At 44.9% G+C, this 17,351-nt stretch overlaps 1 protein-coding gene across 1 annotated transcript in view; it reads right to left on the bottom strand.

The window, feature by feature from the left end:
- The window catches only part of PDE10A (phosphodiesterase 10A), a 300,316-nt gene that overhangs the window by 174,504 nt on the left and 108,461 nt on the right, over positions 1-17,351 (bottom strand). The gene's annotated exons all lie outside the window — the stretch shown is intronic.

The following is a 17,351-nucleotide window of genomic DNA, read 5'->3' as shown; positions in this document are numbered from 1 at the left end:
CACCAAGTCCACTATGACACCCCAGGAAATGATACCAACACCCTGGAATGACACTGGGACAGCAGGGGAAGCATGTCTGGGGGCATAAAAGTCACTTTATTTCATGGAAATCCCTGTCAGTTTGCGATTTTCGCAAGCTAACTTTTCCCCATAGAAATGCATTGGCCAGTGCTGATTGGCCAGAGTACGGAACTCGACCAATCAGCGCTGGCTCTGCTGGAGGAGGCGGAGTCTAAGATAGCTCCACACCAGTCTCCATTCAGGTCCGACCTTAGACTCCGCCTCCTCCGGCAGAGCCAGCGCTGATTGGCCGAAGGCTGGCCAATGCATTCCTATGCGAATGCAGACTTAGCAGTGCTGAGTCAGTTTTGCTCAACTACACATCTGATGCACACTCGGCACTGCTACATCAGATGTAGCAATCTGATGTAGCAGAGCCGAGGGTGCACTAGAACCCCTGTGCAAACTCAGTTCACGCTAATAGAATGCATTGGCCAGCGCTGATTGGCCAATGCATTCTATTAGCCCGATGAAGTAGAGCTGAATGTGTGTGCTAAGCACACACATTCAGCACTGCTTCATCAAGCCAATACAATGCATTAGCCAGTGCTGATTGGCCAGAGTACGGAATTCGGCCAATCAGCGCTGGCCAATGCATTCTATTAGCCCGATGAAGTAGAGCTGAATGTGTGTGCTAAGCACACACATTCAGCACTGCTTCATCAAGCCAATACAATGCATTAGCCAGTGCTGATTGGCCAGAGTACGGAATTCGGCCAATCAGCGCTGGCTCTGCTGGAGGAGGCGGAGTCTAAGATCGCTCCACACCAGTCTCCATTCAGGTCCGACCTTAGACTCCGCCTCCTCCGGCAGAGCCAGCGCTGATTGGCCGAAGGCTGGCCAATGCATTCCTATGCGAATGCAGACTTAGCAGTGCTGAGTCAGTTTTGCTCAACTACACATCTGATGCACACTCGGCACTGCTACATCAGATGTAGCAATCTGATGTAGCAGAGCCGAGGGTGCACTAGAACCCCTGTGCAAACTCAGTTCACGCTAATAGAATGCATTGGCCAGCGCTGATTGGCCAATGCATTCTATTAGCCCGATGAAGTAGAGCTGAATGTGTGTGCTAAGCACACACATTCAGCACTGCTTCATCAAGCCAATACAATGCATTAGCCAGTGCTGATTGGCCAGAGTACGGAATTCGGCCAATCAGCGCTGGCCAATGCATTCTATTAGCCCGATGAAGTAGAGCTGAATGTGTGTGCTAAGCACACACATTCAGCACTGCTTCATCAAGCCAATACAATGCATTAGCCAGTGCTGATTGGCCAGAGTACGGAATTCGGCCAATCAGCGCTGGCTCTGCTGGAGGAGGCGGAGTCTAAGGTCGGACCTGAATGGAGACTGGTGTGGAGCGATCTTAGACTCCGCCTCCTCCAGCAGAGCCAGCGCTGATTGGCCGAATTCCGTACTCTGGCCAATCAGCACTGGCTAATGCATTGTATTGGCGTGATGAAGCAGTGCTGAATGTGTGTGCTTAGCACACACATTCAGCTCTACTTCATCGGGCTAATAGAATGCATTGGCCAGCGCTGATTGGCCGAATTCCGTACTCTGGCCAATCAGTGCTGGCCAATGCATTCTATTAGCTTGATGAAGCAGAGTGTGCACAAGGGTTCAAGCGCACCCTCGGCTCTGATGTAGCAGAGCCGAGGCTGCACAAGGGTTCAAGCGCACCCTCGGCTCTGATGTAGGAGAGCCGAGGGTGCACTTGAACCCTTGTGCAGCCTCGGCTCTGCTACATCAGAGCCGAGGGTGCGCTTGAACCCTTGTGCACACTCTGCTTCATCAAGCTAATAGAATGCATTGGCCAGCGCTGATTGGCCAATGTATTCTATTAGCCTGATGAAGTAGAGCTGAATGTGTGTGCTAAGCACACACATTCAGCTCTACTTCATCGGGCTAATAGAATGCATTGGCCAGCGCTGATTGGCCGAATTACGTACTCTGGCCAATCAGTGCTGGCCAATGCATTCTATTAGCTTGATGAAGCAGAGTGTGCACAAGGGTTCAAGCGCACCCTCGGCTCTGATGTAGCAGAGCCGAGGCTGCACAAGGGTTCAAGCGCACCCTCGGCTCTGATGTAGGAGAGCCGAGGGTGCACTTGAACCCTTGTGCAGCCTCGGCTCTGCTACATCAGAGCCGAGGGTGCGCTTGAACCCTTGTGCACACTCTGCTTCATCAAGCTAATAGAATGCATTGGCCAGCGCTGATTGGCCAATGTATTCTATTAGCCTGATGAAGTAGAGCTGAATGTGTGTGCTAAGCACACACATTCAGCTCTACTTCATCGGGCTAATAGAATGCATTGGCCAGCGCTGATTGGCCAGAGTACGGAACTCGACCAATCAGCGCTGGCTCTGCTGGAGGAGGCGGAGTCTAAGATCGCTCCACACCAGTCTCCATTCAGGTCCGACCTTAGACTCCGCCTCCTCCAGCAGAGCCAGCGCTGATTGGCCGAATTCCGTACTCTGGCCAATCAGCACTGGCTAATGCATTGTATTGGCGTGATGAAGCAGTGCTGAATGTGTGTGCTTAGCACACACATTCAGCTCTACTTCATCGGGCTAATAGAATGCATTGGCCAATCAGCGCTGGCCAATGCATTCTATTAGCGTGAACTGAGTTTGCACAGGGGTTCTAGTGCACCCTCGGCTCTGCTACATCAGATTGCTACATCTGATGTAGCAGTGCCGAGTGTGCATCAGATGTGTAGTTGAGCAAAACTGACTCAGCACTGCTAAGTCTCTGCATTCGCATAGGAATGCATTGGCCAGCATTCGGCCAATCAGCGCTGGCTCTGCCGGAGGAGGCGGAGTCTAAGGTCGGACCTGAATGGAGACTGGTGTGGAGCGATCTTAGACTCCGCCTCCTCCAGCAGAGCCAGCGCTGATTGGTCGAGTTCCGTACTCTGGCCAATCAGCGCTGGCCAATGCATTCTATTAGCCCGATGAAGTAGAGCTGAATGTGTGTGCTTAGCACACACATTCAGCTCTACTTCATCAGGCTAATAGAATACATTGGCCAATCAGCGCTGGCCAATGCATTCTATTAGCTTGATGAAGCAGAGTGTGCACAAGGGTTCAAGCGCACCCTCGGCTCTGATGTAGCAGAGCTGAGGGTGCACAAGGGTTCAAGTGCACCCTCGGCTCTCCTACATCAGAGCCGAGGGTGCGCTTGAACCCTTGTGCAGCCTCGGCTCTGCTACATCAGAGCCGAGGGTGCGCTTGAACCCTTGTGCACACTCTGCTTCATCAAGCTAATAGAATGCATTGGCCAGCACTGATTGGCCAGAGTACGGAATTCGGCCAATCAGCGCTGGCCAATGCATCCCTATGGGAAAAAGTTTATCTCACAAAAATCACAATTACACACCCGATAGAGCCCCAAAAAGTTATTTTTAATAACATTCCCCCCTAAATAAAGGTTATCCCTAGCTATCCCTGCCTGTACAGCTATCCCTGTCTCATAGTCACAAAGTTCACATTCTCATATGACCCGGATTTGAAATCCACTATTCGTCTAAAATGGAGGTCACCTGATTTCGGCAGCCAATGACTTTTTCCAATTTTTTTCAATGCCCCCAGTGTCGTAGTTCCTGTCCCACCTCCCCTGCGCTGTTATTGGTGCAAAAAAGGCGCCAGGGAAGGTGGGAGGGGAATCGAATTTTGGCGCACTTTACCACGTGGTGTTCGATTCGATTCGAACATGGCGAACACCCTGATATCCGATCGAACATGTGTTCGATAGAACACTGTTCGCTCATCTCTAGTGTTTATGTGTCAGAATGAGCAGAGCGTTACTCTGTGTGAACGCAGCCTTAGTATACATGCGCTCACCTCCTTTCACTTCTATGGTACTGCTGGAGACGGCCATCCTAGAAGTCCCATATGCTGCTGAGCATGTGTACACAGGAACTTCGATCACAAGAAGCACTCAGAAGTTATACCCCCAATAACCATAGACTTATGCTCTATTATGTGGATATGTGTTAAGTGCATACTTTAGGAAAACCTTTCAAACCTAGTGCAACCAAACAGATCACTCTTCTTATTTTCTTATCCACAATACAATATGATAGCTACTAACTCATGCGTCCTGCATTTTTAAAACTAATATTGTATTCTGAAATTGTAGATGCTGCCATAATTTCGTATTGCATATGACTTTCATGTGATCCGATGCTGTTACATAAGTCACATTCCACAGAAGTCTGCGTAAAACTGTAGAGCAACATAGAACAGAAGTAACGAGGTAATCTCTCACAATCTTGCATGTCAATTGTTCTATCTATGGGAAGCTCCTTTTCCACCATTCATTAAAGGTATCCTTTCATTAAAACACTATTTTTTTCTGCCTACCACGTAGGAATAGCCTTAAGAAAGGCTATTCCTCTCCTACCTTTAGATGTCTTCTCCACGCCACTGTTCCATAGAAATCCTGTTTTTTTGTCGGTATGCAAATGAGTTCTCTCGCAGCACTGGGGGGCGTCCCCAATGCAGCGAGAGAACTCTCCAGTGCCGCCTTCATCTTCTTCAGGAACGTCCTCTTCATGCGTCTTCTTCCAGCGCAGGCAGTCAAACTTGTAGGCCTCGGGCAGAGCCAACTGCGCATGCCTGCGGCCACAAGAACAATGGCCGCTTACACAGTAAGTGTCCTACGTGATAGGCAGAAAAAATTGTGTTTTAATGATAGGGTCCCTTTAATGGTAACAATTCCTTATTTTACAACTGCATCTCAATAAATTAGAATATCAAAAAGGGTTTTTTTTTTTGTTTTTTTTAGTAATTCAATTGAAAAAGTGAAAAATATATAAAACATATTATATTGAGTCATTACAAACAGAGTGAACTTTTTCAAGTGTTTATTTATGTTGATGATTATGGCTTACAGCCAAGGAAAACCCAAAAGTCATTATCTCAGAAAATTAGAATAATTAACCAAAAACAGCTGCAAAGGCTTCCTCAGCATTTAAAAAGGTCCCTTTGTCTGGTTCAGTAGGCAACACAATCATGGGGAAGACTGCTGACTTGCCAAATGTCCAGATGGCAGTCATTGCCACACTCCAAAAGGAGGGTAAGCCACAAAATGTCATTGCTAAAGAAGCCTGCTGTTCAGAGTGCTGTATCAAAGCATATTAATGGAAAGTTAAGTGGAAGGATAAAGTGTGGTAGAAAAAGGTGAACAAGCAACTGGGATAACCGCAGCCTTGATAGGATTGTTGAGAAAAGGCCATTTAAAGATTTGGGGAAGATTCACAAGGCGTGGACTGCTGCTGGAGTCAGTACTTCAAGAGACACCACACACAGACATATCCAGGACATGGTCTACAAGTGTCACATTCCACGTGTCAAGCCACTCATGACCAAAAGACAACACAAGAAGCATCTTACCTGGGCCAAGGAGAGAAAGAACTGGACTGTTGTTCAGTGGTTAAAGGTGTAGTTTTCAGATGAAAGTAAAATTTGCATTTTATTTGGAAATCAAGGTCTCAGAGTCTGGAGGAATAGTGGAGAGATGACACAATCCAAGCTGCTTGAGGTCTAGTGTGAAGTTTCTACAATCAGTGATGGTTTGGGGAGCCATGTCATCTGCTGGTGTAGGTCCACTGTGTTTTATCATGACCAAAGTCAGCACAGATGTCTACCAGGAAATTCTGGAGCACTTCATGGTTCCCTCTGCCAACAAGCTTTTTGGAGATAAAATTTTCATTTTCCAACAGGACTTGGCACCTGTCCACACTGCCAAAAGTACCAAGACCACAGTATCACTGTGCTTGATTGGACAGCAAACTTGCTTGACCATAACTCAACAGAGAATTTATGGGGTATTGTCAAGAGGAAGATGAGACACCAGACCAAACAATGCAGACGAACTGAAGGCTGCTATCAAAGCAACCTGGGCTTCCATAACTCCTCTGCAGTGCCACAGACTGATCGCCTCCATGTCACATTGCTGCATTGATGCAGCCATTTATGCAAAAGGAGCCCCGACCAGGTATTGAGTCCATTTACTGGACAGATTTCATTTGACCAACATTTTTTTACAGTTGGTCTTGTATAATATTCTAATTTTCTGAGATAATGACTTTCGGGATTTCGTTGGCTGTAAGCCATAATCATCAACATTAACAGAAATAAACACTTGAAAAGTTCACTCTGTTTGAAATGATTCAATATAATATATGGGTTTCACGTTTTCAATTGAATTACTAAAAAATAAATAACTGATAACACTGTAGATACTGCCGGGGCTGTCAAGACCAGAAGTAGTGTTGTTCGCATCCACATTCTTATTGTTAGTACTTGCTCAAGTATTTCCTCCTCCACCTCCTTTAGCCTGCTCCCTGGCCTGTTTATCTGCCAGTCATTGTATTGCACACTGCTTATTTATAATAGTGATTGGCAACGATTCTGAGTTTCTGACACTGCGTATATTTTTTTTTCTCTTTTTAGCATTAAAAAAAAGGTCACCTGGTCAGTGAGTATTATTAGACTAGAACTGCGTCAGTCAGCTTATAATTTGTTCACTGTTAAAATGACAGCAGTTTTTATGTATATTGGGTAACCAAAAAACTCAAACTCAAAAAACAAATGGAGTTTTTTTTGTCAGATTAGCAGGCTGAGTAACACTGTTTATTTGCTAAGAAAGAAAAAACCTTAAATAAGATTAGACTGCAATACTGTATATATAAGCAACAACAAAAAAAAAACCTCTAAAGGAGCAAATAGTTTTTCAGATTATCCCTCCATCACACTGTGCATTGGTGAGCAGAGCAGAAAAAAAACATTAAATAAGAGTGTTTTTTTCAGATTAGTGCAGGCTGTAAGGGTGCATGCACACTGAGTAACGCCGGGCGTGTATGAGAGCCGTACACGCCGGCATTACAGCAGACTGCCGAACACTTCCCATTCACTTCAATGGGAGTGCTCGTAACAGCGGCGTTTACGAGCGCTCCCATTGAAGTGAATGGGAAGTGTTCGGCAGCCCTGCTGTAACGCCGGCGTGTACGGCTCTCATACACGCCCGGCGTTACGTAGTGTGCATGCACCCTTAGACTGTATATTGGAGAAACAAAAAAAATCTTAAATAATGGATAGTTTTTTAGACTTTGCTCAGGCAGAATCATAATTTTACTATTAGAACAGCAGTTTGTATGCATTTAATGAAAACTAAACTCATGCACAAAAAAACCCCATTTACAAAACATTTTTACTAGCAAGAACACTGTCAGTAAAAAGTAGGTTTAAACATTTTCTATACTGTAGCACAGATTCGCTTCCTCACTCTTATGTAATTTCTATCACTATGTATCACATTTTCTATCCGCCTGTATTTGCTTAAACTTGACTACATTTTCCTATTCCTAACTATTTGGAATATTTGGGTCAAACACTGTTCATGACAAATTGCTTTGGCCATCTCTAGTGATAATCCGCAGAATTTAGGTATCATTTAATTTTGGCTGCACAATACACGCAGTAAAGAATGTGAGCATGGCACAAATGCAGTTTGTTTTTTGTTTTTATTGTTTGTTTTTTAAATTATCCACATTATGAATTTTAATGCAGCTTCCCAGTACATTATATGGAACATTGAATGGCACCACTATGAAGTAAAAGTAATCTTCCTTCATGCATCTCTGTGAATAGGAAAATAAGAAAGTTATGGTTTTTGGAATATGGGGAGTAAAAAAGTGTTTGCAATGATGCTCACAAGCTAAGGTGCATAATATTACTATTCCAAACCTGAATACTACCGGGTGTAAATAAAGCTGGCCCCTGGATGCTGGTGCCAACAACCCCCTTTTATTTATTTAGATTCAGAGTAAGATCAGTAAAATAAACCTTGGTCCCAGATGACATGAGGCCTACAGGCTTTGTCTGTAAACCTAAACACATTTTTTTCCCGCTTTTCAGTGGAGGTCTGATCACTAAGAACCTCATTTATCCCAAGTACAGGAGTATTTTAAGTTGATTTGAGGCTAATGCTCCCCCATGTATGGGGCTGCAGCATAAGAGCACTGTGGGAAAAACTGCAACAGTAACGCATCGTGTCTTTTCCCGCAGAACTTTTCCTAGAAAGTCCTGCAGTGACTGTAAAACGCTGATTTAATTTCTGCAGCGTTTCTGCTGTGGCCAAACCATGGCATTTACGACAACCCTTTTAAGTATGAAAATAAACACAATGAGAGTTCAGATTTATCATAATCAGCATTTAGTATGTCGGTCTTCCTAATCCCTGCACCACTAGAGGATGCACCTCAATTATGAAGGGCTGCATGTTTCATCATAAATCAGGTACATTTTCCAGCGGGCCATACATCTGCACCGAAATCTATTCCAGTTCATAGCTGTCATAGATTTCAGAATAATTTTTTTGGCGTAATTGATCATAAATCAGTTGGAGTTAGTGGCTGCACCATGCCCATCACTGATGATGGCAGCAAAACCCTGATTTTCGCAAAAAATTGTGACGTTTTCATGCTTTGTACACCAAAAAACTGCCATGTAAGGCATGATAAATCTCTGTCATTGAATGAACAAATTGTACCGTCTTATCAATGTGTGGTTACTAGTTAATTAATTATTACAGATAACCCGTGGCTTCCTTCTATGCACCCTTTACAATTACCTTTCATATAATAGATGCTTTGTCAAATTGAAACAGGAATATTGGATTAGTTACATAACATGCGTTTTCTGAGAAGCTTTGTCCTGTGGCATTCCATGATGCAATGGCAACATCCTATAACTAACAAGAAGATATTGGTCAACATTCCCTATACTTTACCCTGTGCTTTTTAACAATAGGCCAGTGTCTTATTCACTACATTATTAACTTATGGAGAGATGATTTTCTAAGATAGATCATCTAGTATTTATCAGATGCTTTACATTTGTGAAAATATCAAGTCTGTGAAAAATCTCAGCACTGTATAATTGGTTGGGGCTTAATCTTTAAAGGGACCACATGTTAGGAGTATTTAGGTTCATTACTTTCTATTTTCCTTACCTGGGGAGTTTTTGGCTGCGCAGTATCTGGGGTGGCATCCTGGCGCTGCGGGGTTGTCCTTTCGTGGGTATTGGTGCACACCTTCTGACTTGCACGCGCGCACTGTTGGTAGGCAGCTTTATTTCCTGGTTGATTAGTCTGTCCTCCCATTTGCACCTGGGAGGAGTGGTCTCTACTCTGTATTTAAACCCATGCCTCCCATGGTTCTGTGCTGAGTGTCGCTTTTACAGAGCTAGGCCTTAGCAGGAGGAGTAGGTGGTTATCTTGGATAGAGGAAGTTCCGTGGTTGGTTTTGGGGAGGTTTGGGTGAACGAGTTGGTGTGTGTGTTTTCCCTTCTGTGTTCACTAATCCTCCCTCTGTTTATAATTGACTGTGTGAGTGAATTGCCTTATCCTTTGATTTCTACTCAGTTTCCCTGTGTTTGTTTCCTAGTGTAAGGTTCCTTCCCATATTGGTTTGGGGGAATCCTTTCCCACATGTTTCCTGTGTGCTGCTTGTGGTGTTAGTCAGCGCACACCCTTGTCAGTCCCTGTCAGTAGCAGCTTCACTTGTTCGTTAGGGGTGACCCCCTTTAGTCTCCAGTCCCTAGAGATCTTATAGGGCATTCCTTCTCCCACTTCCCTCTAGGCCTACGGTATCAGTAAGAGAGGAGCTGTCGGGGTCAGGCTTAGCCTGAGTACAGCCGACCCACACCCGTGAGGCAGGGACCGGGATAGCTAGTGGGAGTAGTGCAGGGCGAGATTTCCTACTGCTATTCCTTAGCCCCGTTGCAGCTACCTGGACTGACATAACACCACAGAGCTATTTAGAAAGAAACTAAATTGCAGCAGAAAAGACTGTGGCAGAAACATTGTGGTATTTTCTGCAGTGTTTTTCACAGAAAGTCTGCAGAGTTTTCCCCTGTGGACTTTCTGCTTCTATTATACCTATATGGAAATACCAGAGTTTCTGTACTTATAATTGACATGCTGTGAATTAAAAAAACACAAGTGTTTTGATATTGCAGCATTTCGGCTTCTGATTTTTTTCTGCAATACACACATGGACAAAATTGTTGGTACCTCTCATTTAATGAAAGAAAAACCCACAATGGTCACAGAAATAACTTGAATCTGTCAAAGTAATAAATAAAAATTCTATGGAAATGAACATTTGAATTTCAGACATTGCTTTTCAACCATGTGTCAACAGAATAAAAATAAATAAATAAAACTCATGAAACAGGCCTGGACAGAAACGATGGTTCCCTTAACCTAATATTTTGTTGCACAACCTTTAGAGGCAATCGCTGCAATCGAACAATTCCTGTAACTGTCAAAGAGACTTCTGCACCTCTCAACAGGTATTTTGGCCCCCTCCTCATGAGCAAACTGCTCCAGTTGTCTCCGGTTTGAAGGCTGCCTTTTCCAGACAACATGTTTCAGCTCCTGCCAAAGATGCTCAATAGGATTTAGGTCAGGGCTCATAGAAGGCCTTCAGAATAGTCCAATGTTTTCCTCTCAGCCATTCTTGGTTTTTTTTTTTTTAGCTGTGTGTTTTGGGTCATTATCCTGTTGCAAGACCCATGACCTGCAACTGAGACCAAGGTTTCTGATACTGGGCAGTACATTTCTCTCTAGAAACCCTTGATAGTCTTGAGATTTCATTGTACCCTGTACAGATTCAAGACACTCTGGGCCAGATGCAGCAAAGCAGCCCCAGAACATAACAGAGCCTCCTCCATGTTTCACAGTAAGGACAGTATTCTTTTCAAAATATGCTTAATTTTTCTGTCTGTGAACATAGAGCTGATGTGCCTTGCCAAAAAGTTAGATTTTTGTCTCATCTGTCCATAGGACATTCTCCCAGAAGCTTTGTGGCTTGTCAACATGTAGTTTGGCAAATTCCAGTCTGGCTTCTTTATGAATTGTTTTCAACAATGGTGTTCTCTTGGTCGTCTCCCATGAAGTCCACTTTAGCTCAAACAACGACAGATGGTGCGATCTGACACTGATGTTCCTTGAGCTTGAAGTTCACCTTTAATCTCTTTAGAAGTTTTTCTGGGCTCTTTTATTACCATTCGTATTATCCATCTCTTTGATTTGTCATCAATTTTCCTCCTGTGGCCACGTCCAAGGAGGTTGGCTACAGTTCCATGGATCTTAAATCACTGAATAATATGTGCAACTGTAGTCACAGGAACATCAAGCTGCTTGGAGATGGTCTTATAACCTTTACCTTTAACATGCCTGTCTATAATTTTCTTTCTAAGCTCCTGAGACAACTCTTTCCTTCTCTTCCTCTGGTCCATGTTGAGTGTGGTACACACTAGAGATGAGCGAACACTATTCGAAACAGCCGTTTCGAATAGCACGCTCCCATAGAAATGAATGGACGTAGCCGGCACGTGAGGGCTGCTTCCATTCATTTCTATGTTAGCGTGCTATTAGAAACAGCTGTTTCGAATAGTGTTCGCTCATCTCTAGTACACACCATGTCACCAAACAGTACAGGGTGTATCTGTAGCCCTATATACAGGCCACTGACTGATTACAAGATTGTAGACACCTTTGATGCTAATTAGTGGACACACCTTGATTTAACATGTCCCTTTGGTCACATTATTTTAAGGCCTACCATCATTTCTGTCCAGGCCTGTTACATGAGTTGTTTTTTTTTAAATTCTGTTGAATCATGGTTGAAAAGCAATGTCTGACTTTCATTTGTTCATTTTCATAGAATTTTTATCTATTATTACATTTGTCAGATTCAAGTTATTTCTGTGACCAATGTGGGTTTTTCTTTCATTAATCGAAGGGTACCAACAATTTTGTCCACGTGTGTATATGGATGGGGTTAGCCAGAATCCCATCCACTTTGCAGGGACTATAAAATGCAATGGTTTTTTTTTTCCACAGCCAAAACACCATGTTTTTGCAACGTGGGGCCCCGACCTAAAGAGGACCTTTCACCACCTACAGTCATGGCCAAAGGTTTTGAGAATGATACAAATATTAATTTTTAAAAGGTCTACTGCTTCAGTTGTTCTAATGGCAATTTGCATATACTCCAGAATGTAATAAAGAGTGATCAGCTTAACAGCAATTACTTGCAAAGTCAATATTTTCCTAGAAAAGGAACTTTATCCCCCAAAACACATTTCAACATCATTGCAGCCCTGCCTTAAAAGGACCAGCTAACATCGTTTCAGTGATTGCTCCATTAACACATGTGTGGGTGTTGATGAGGACAGGGCTGGAGATCAATCTGTCATGATTAAGTAAGAATGACACCACTGGACACTTTAAAAGGAGGCTGGTGCTTGGCATCATTGTTTCTCTTCTGTTAACCATGGTTATCGCTAAAGAAACACATGCAGTCATCATTGCACTGCGCAAAAATGGCCTAACAGGGAAGAGTATCGCAGCTAGAAAGATTACACCTCAGTCAACAATCTATTGCATCATCAAGAACTTGAAGGAGAGTGGTTCCATTGACCAGCAAGCGCCAGGACCGTCTCTTAAAATTGTTTCAGCTGCAGGATCGGGCTACCAGCAGTGCAGAGCTTGCTCAGGAATGGCAGCAGGCAGGTGTGAGTGCATCTGAACGCACTGTGAGGCGGAGACTCTTGGAGCAAGGCCTGGTCTCAAGGAGGGCAGCAAAGAAGCCACTTCTCTCCAGAAAAAAACATCAGGGACAGACTGATATTCTGCAAAAGGTACAGATAGTGGACTGCTGAGGACTGGGGTAAAGTCATTTTTTCTGATGAATCCCCTTTTCGATTGTTTGGGACATCTGGAAAACAGCTTATTCGGAGAAGACAAGGTGAGCTCTACCATCAGTCTTGTCTCATGCCAACTGTAAAGCATCCTGAAACCATTCATGTGTGGGGTTGCTTCTCAGCCAAGGGTATCGGCTCTCTCACAGTCTTGCCTAAAAACACAGCCATGAATAAAGAATGGTACCAGAATGTCCTCCAAGATCAACTTCTCCCAACCGTCCAAGAGCAGTTTGGCGATCAACAATGCCTTTTCCAGCATGATGGAGCACCTTGCCATAAAGCAAAGGTGATAACTAAATGGCTCAGGGAACAAAACAGAGATTTTGGGTCCATGGCCTGGAAACTCCCCAGATCTTAATCCCATTGAGAACTTGTGGTCAATCATCAAGAGTCGGGTGGGCAAACAAAAACCTACAAATTCTGACAAAATGCAAGCATTGATTGTGCAAGAATGGACTAGAGATGAGCGAACACTAAAATGTTCGAGGTTCGAAATTCGATTCGAACAGCCGCTCACTGTTCGAGTGTTCGAATGGGTTTCGAACCCCATTATAGTCTATGGGGAACATAAACTCGTTAAGGGGGAAACCCAAATTCGTGTCTGGAGGGTCACCAAGTCCACTATGACACCCCAGGAAATGATACCAACACCCTGGAATGACACTGGGACAGCAGGGGAAGCATGTCTGGGGGCATAAAAGTCACTTTATTTCATGGAAATCCCTGTCAGTTTGCAATTTTCGCAAGCTAACTTTTCCCCATAGAAATGCATTGGCCAGTGCTGATTGGCCAGAGTACGGAACTCGACCAATCAGCGCTGGCTCTGCTGGAGGAGGCGGAGTCTAAGATCGCTCCACACCAGTCTCCATTCAGGTCCGACCTTAGACTCCGCCGAATTCCGTACTCTGGCCAATCAGCGCTGGCCAATGCATTCTATTAGCCCGATGAAGTAGAGCTGAATGTGTGTGCTAAGCACACACATTCAGCACTGCTTCATCACGCCAATACAATGCATTAGCCAGTGCTGATTGGCCAGAGTACGGAATTCGGCCAATCAGCGCTGGCTCTGCTGGAGGAGGCGGAGTCTAAGGTCGGACCTGAATGGAGACTGGTGTGGAGCGATCTTAGACTCCGCCTCCTCCAGCAGAGCCAGCGCTGATTGGCCGAATTCCGTACTCTGGCCAATCAGCGCTGGCCAATGCATTCTATTAGCCCGATGAAGTAGAGCTGAATGTGTGTGCTAAGCACACACATTCAGCACTGCTTCATCACGCCAATACAATGCATTAGCCAGTGCTGATTGGCCAGAGTACGGAATTCGGCCAATCAGCGCTGGCTCTGCTGGAGGAGGCGGAGTCTAAGATCGCTCCACACCAGTCTCCATTCAGGTCCGACCTTAGACTCCGCCTCCTCCAGCAGAGCCAGCGCTGATTGGCCGAATTCCGTACTCTGGCCAATCAGCACTGGCTAATGCATTGTATTGGCGTGATGAAGCAGTGCTGAATGTGTGTGCTTAGCACACACATTCAGCTCTACTTCATCGGGCTAATAGAATGCATTGGCCAGCGCTGATTGGCCAGAGTACGGAATTCGGCCAATCAGCGCTGGCTCTGCTTGAGGAGGCGGAGTCTAAGATCGCTCCACACCAGTCTCCATTCAGGTCCGACCTTAGACTCCTCCTCCTCCAGCAGAGCCAGCGCTGATTGGCCAGAGTACGGAATTCGGCCAATCAGCACTGGCTAATGCATTGTATTGGCGTGATGAAGCAGTGCTGAATGTGTGTGCTTAGCACACACATTCAGCTCTACTTCATCGGGCTAATAGAATGCATTGGCCAGCGCTGATTGGCCGAATTCCGTACTCTGGCCAATCAGCACTGGCTAATGCATTGTATTGGCGTGATGAAGCAGTGCTGAATGTGTGTGCTTAGCACACACATTCAGCTCTACTTCATCGGGCTAATAGAATGCATTGGCCAATCAGCGCTGGCCAATGCATTCTATTAGCGTGAACTGAGTTTGCACAGGGGTTCTAGTGCACCCTCGGCTCTGCTACATCAGATTGCTACATCTGATGTAGCAGTGCCGAGTGTGCATCAGATGTGTAGTTGAGCAAAACTGACTCAGCACTGCTAAGTCTCTGCATTCGCATAGGAATGCATTGGCCAGCCTTCGGCCAATCAGCGCTGGCTCTGCCGGAGGAGGCGGAGTCTAAGGTCGGACCTGAATGGAGACTGGTGTGGAGCGATCTTAGACTCCGCCTCCTCCAGCAGAGCCAGCGCTGATTGGTCGAGTTCCGTACTCTGGCCAATCAGCGCTGGCCAATGCATTCTATTAGCCCGATGAAGTAGAGCTGAATGTGTGTGCTTAGCACACACATTCAGCTCTACTTCATCAGGCTAATAGAATACATTGGCCAATCAGCGCTGGCCAATGCATTCTATTAGCTTGATGAAGCAGAGTGTGCACAAGGGTTCAAGCGCACCCTCGGCTCTGATGTAGCAGAGCTGAGGGTGCACAAGGGTTCAAGTGCACCCTCGGCTCTCCTACATCAGAGCCGAGGGTGCGCTTGAACCCTTGTGCAGCCTCGGCTCTGCTACATCAGAGCCGAGGGTGCGCTTGAACCCTTGTGCACACTCTGCTTCATCAAGCTAATAGAATGCATTGGCCAGCACTGATTGGCCAGAGTACGGAATTCGGCCAATCAGCGCTGGCCAATGCATCCCTATGGGAAAAAGTTTATCTCACAAAAATCACAATTACACACCCGATAGAGCCCCAAAAAGTTATTTTTAATAACATTCCCCCTAAATAAAGGTTATCCCTAGCTATCCCTGCCTGTACAGCTATCCCTGTCTCATAGTCACAAAGTTCACATTCTCATATGACCCGGATTTGAAATCCACTATTCGTCTAAAATGGAGGTCACCTGATTTCGGCAGCCAATGACTTTTTCCAATTTTTTTCAATGCCCCCGGTGTCGTAGTTCCTGTCCCACCTCCCCTGCGCTGTTATTGGTGCAAAAAAGGCGCCAGGGAAGGTGGGAGGGGAATCGAATTTTGGCGCACTTTACCACGCGGTGTTCGATTCGATTCGAACATAGCGAACACCCTGATATCCGATCGAACATGTGTTCGATAGAACACTGTTCGCTCATCTCTAGAATGGACTACTATCAGTCAGGATTTGGTCCAGAAGTTGATTGAGAGCATGCCAGGGAGAATTGCAGAGGTCCTGAAGAAGAAGGGTCAACACTGCAAATATTGACTTGCTGCATTAACTCATTCTAACTGTCAATATAAGCTTTTGTTACTCATAATATGATTGCAATTATATTTCTGTATATGATAAAAGCATCTGACAAACACACATAAAAACCAGAGGGCAGCAGATCATGTAAAAATATAAGATTTGTGTCATTCTCAAAACTTTTGGCCATGACTGTAGTATCTATCAATAGACTCTGCTCCACTAAATCCAGCATAGTTGTAATTTTCTCTCTATTCCCAAGAAAAAAAGCGCAGGTAGTTTTTGTGCCTAACGTGCTATTTAAAGGGGGCATTCCCATCTCAAGCATCCTACCTATACTCGTAGACATTTCCTAAGGATATTGCTTTTGCAATTCTGCCTTGTTTTCCTTATTGTGAAATTATTCCTCCCTTTGTTAACACAGCATTTACATAAAACTGATGTGTGATAGGACAAGTGACGTCAATCACTGCTTTCACTGTTATCTACAGCACTGCTGACAGGACAATCAGTTCAGCTAATTGCAATTTGCTGATAAAGCCCTGTCTGTTATCTCTCTATGTAAATACACAGAAACACTGAGTGGTTCTCTACAAGCATGTGCATATTATCTCATCTGCATTTATATTCGATTTATAGTAATCATAAGTATTGTGATACTTCATAGTGTCCTGTTCATCAAGCTTGGAGATGGGGAAAATACAGGAAGTATGAAGAAGAGACAGTAGGCAAAGCTGCTGAAATAGAAGAAATGGGAAAACCCCTTTAAGCTCTGTAATGTCAGAAGGGCAGTGTCAGGTAGGGTGTGTGATTCAGAGCTCCAATCAGAGGCAGCCAGTGTCAGAGCTCAGAATCACATGCCTTGTCTACTCCTGCCTGACGCTGCTTCCCTGACAGTACAGAGGCTCAATAGCATATCAAACGCCAAAACTAAAATCAATTATAGCTCAGGAATGGTGGGGGCTAGAGAAAAATTCCAATTGTGCTGGTATCCGTGAAGCAGCACCTATTAACAGGTGCTAAGAGCTGGAAATGGTGTTGGTGATGAAAAAGCCTCTTTAGGCTGGGGCCCTACGGACCAGAAACGCTGCGATTTGCCCGCAGCGGAGACGCTGCAGGAAAAATCGCAGCGTTGTACAGTGCAGGCAAAGTGGATGGGATTCATGCGAATCCCATCCCCATGTTGCGGAAAAGATTGCAGAACGGACACGCTGCGATTTGCAAAGCTGTTGTGGCTTTGCAAATTGCAGCATGTCAA

Source organism: Leptodactylus fuscus, chromosome 3, assembly GCF_031893055.1.
Source record: "Leptodactylus fuscus isolate aLepFus1 chromosome 3, aLepFus1.hap2, whole genome shotgun sequence".
Lineage (NCBI taxonomy): Eukaryota > Metazoa > Chordata > Amphibia > Anura > Leptodactylidae > Leptodactylus > Leptodactylus fuscus.
The sequence above is the reverse complement of the archived record's forward strand: the minus strand, read 5'-3'. Positions and strand labels throughout refer to the sequence as shown.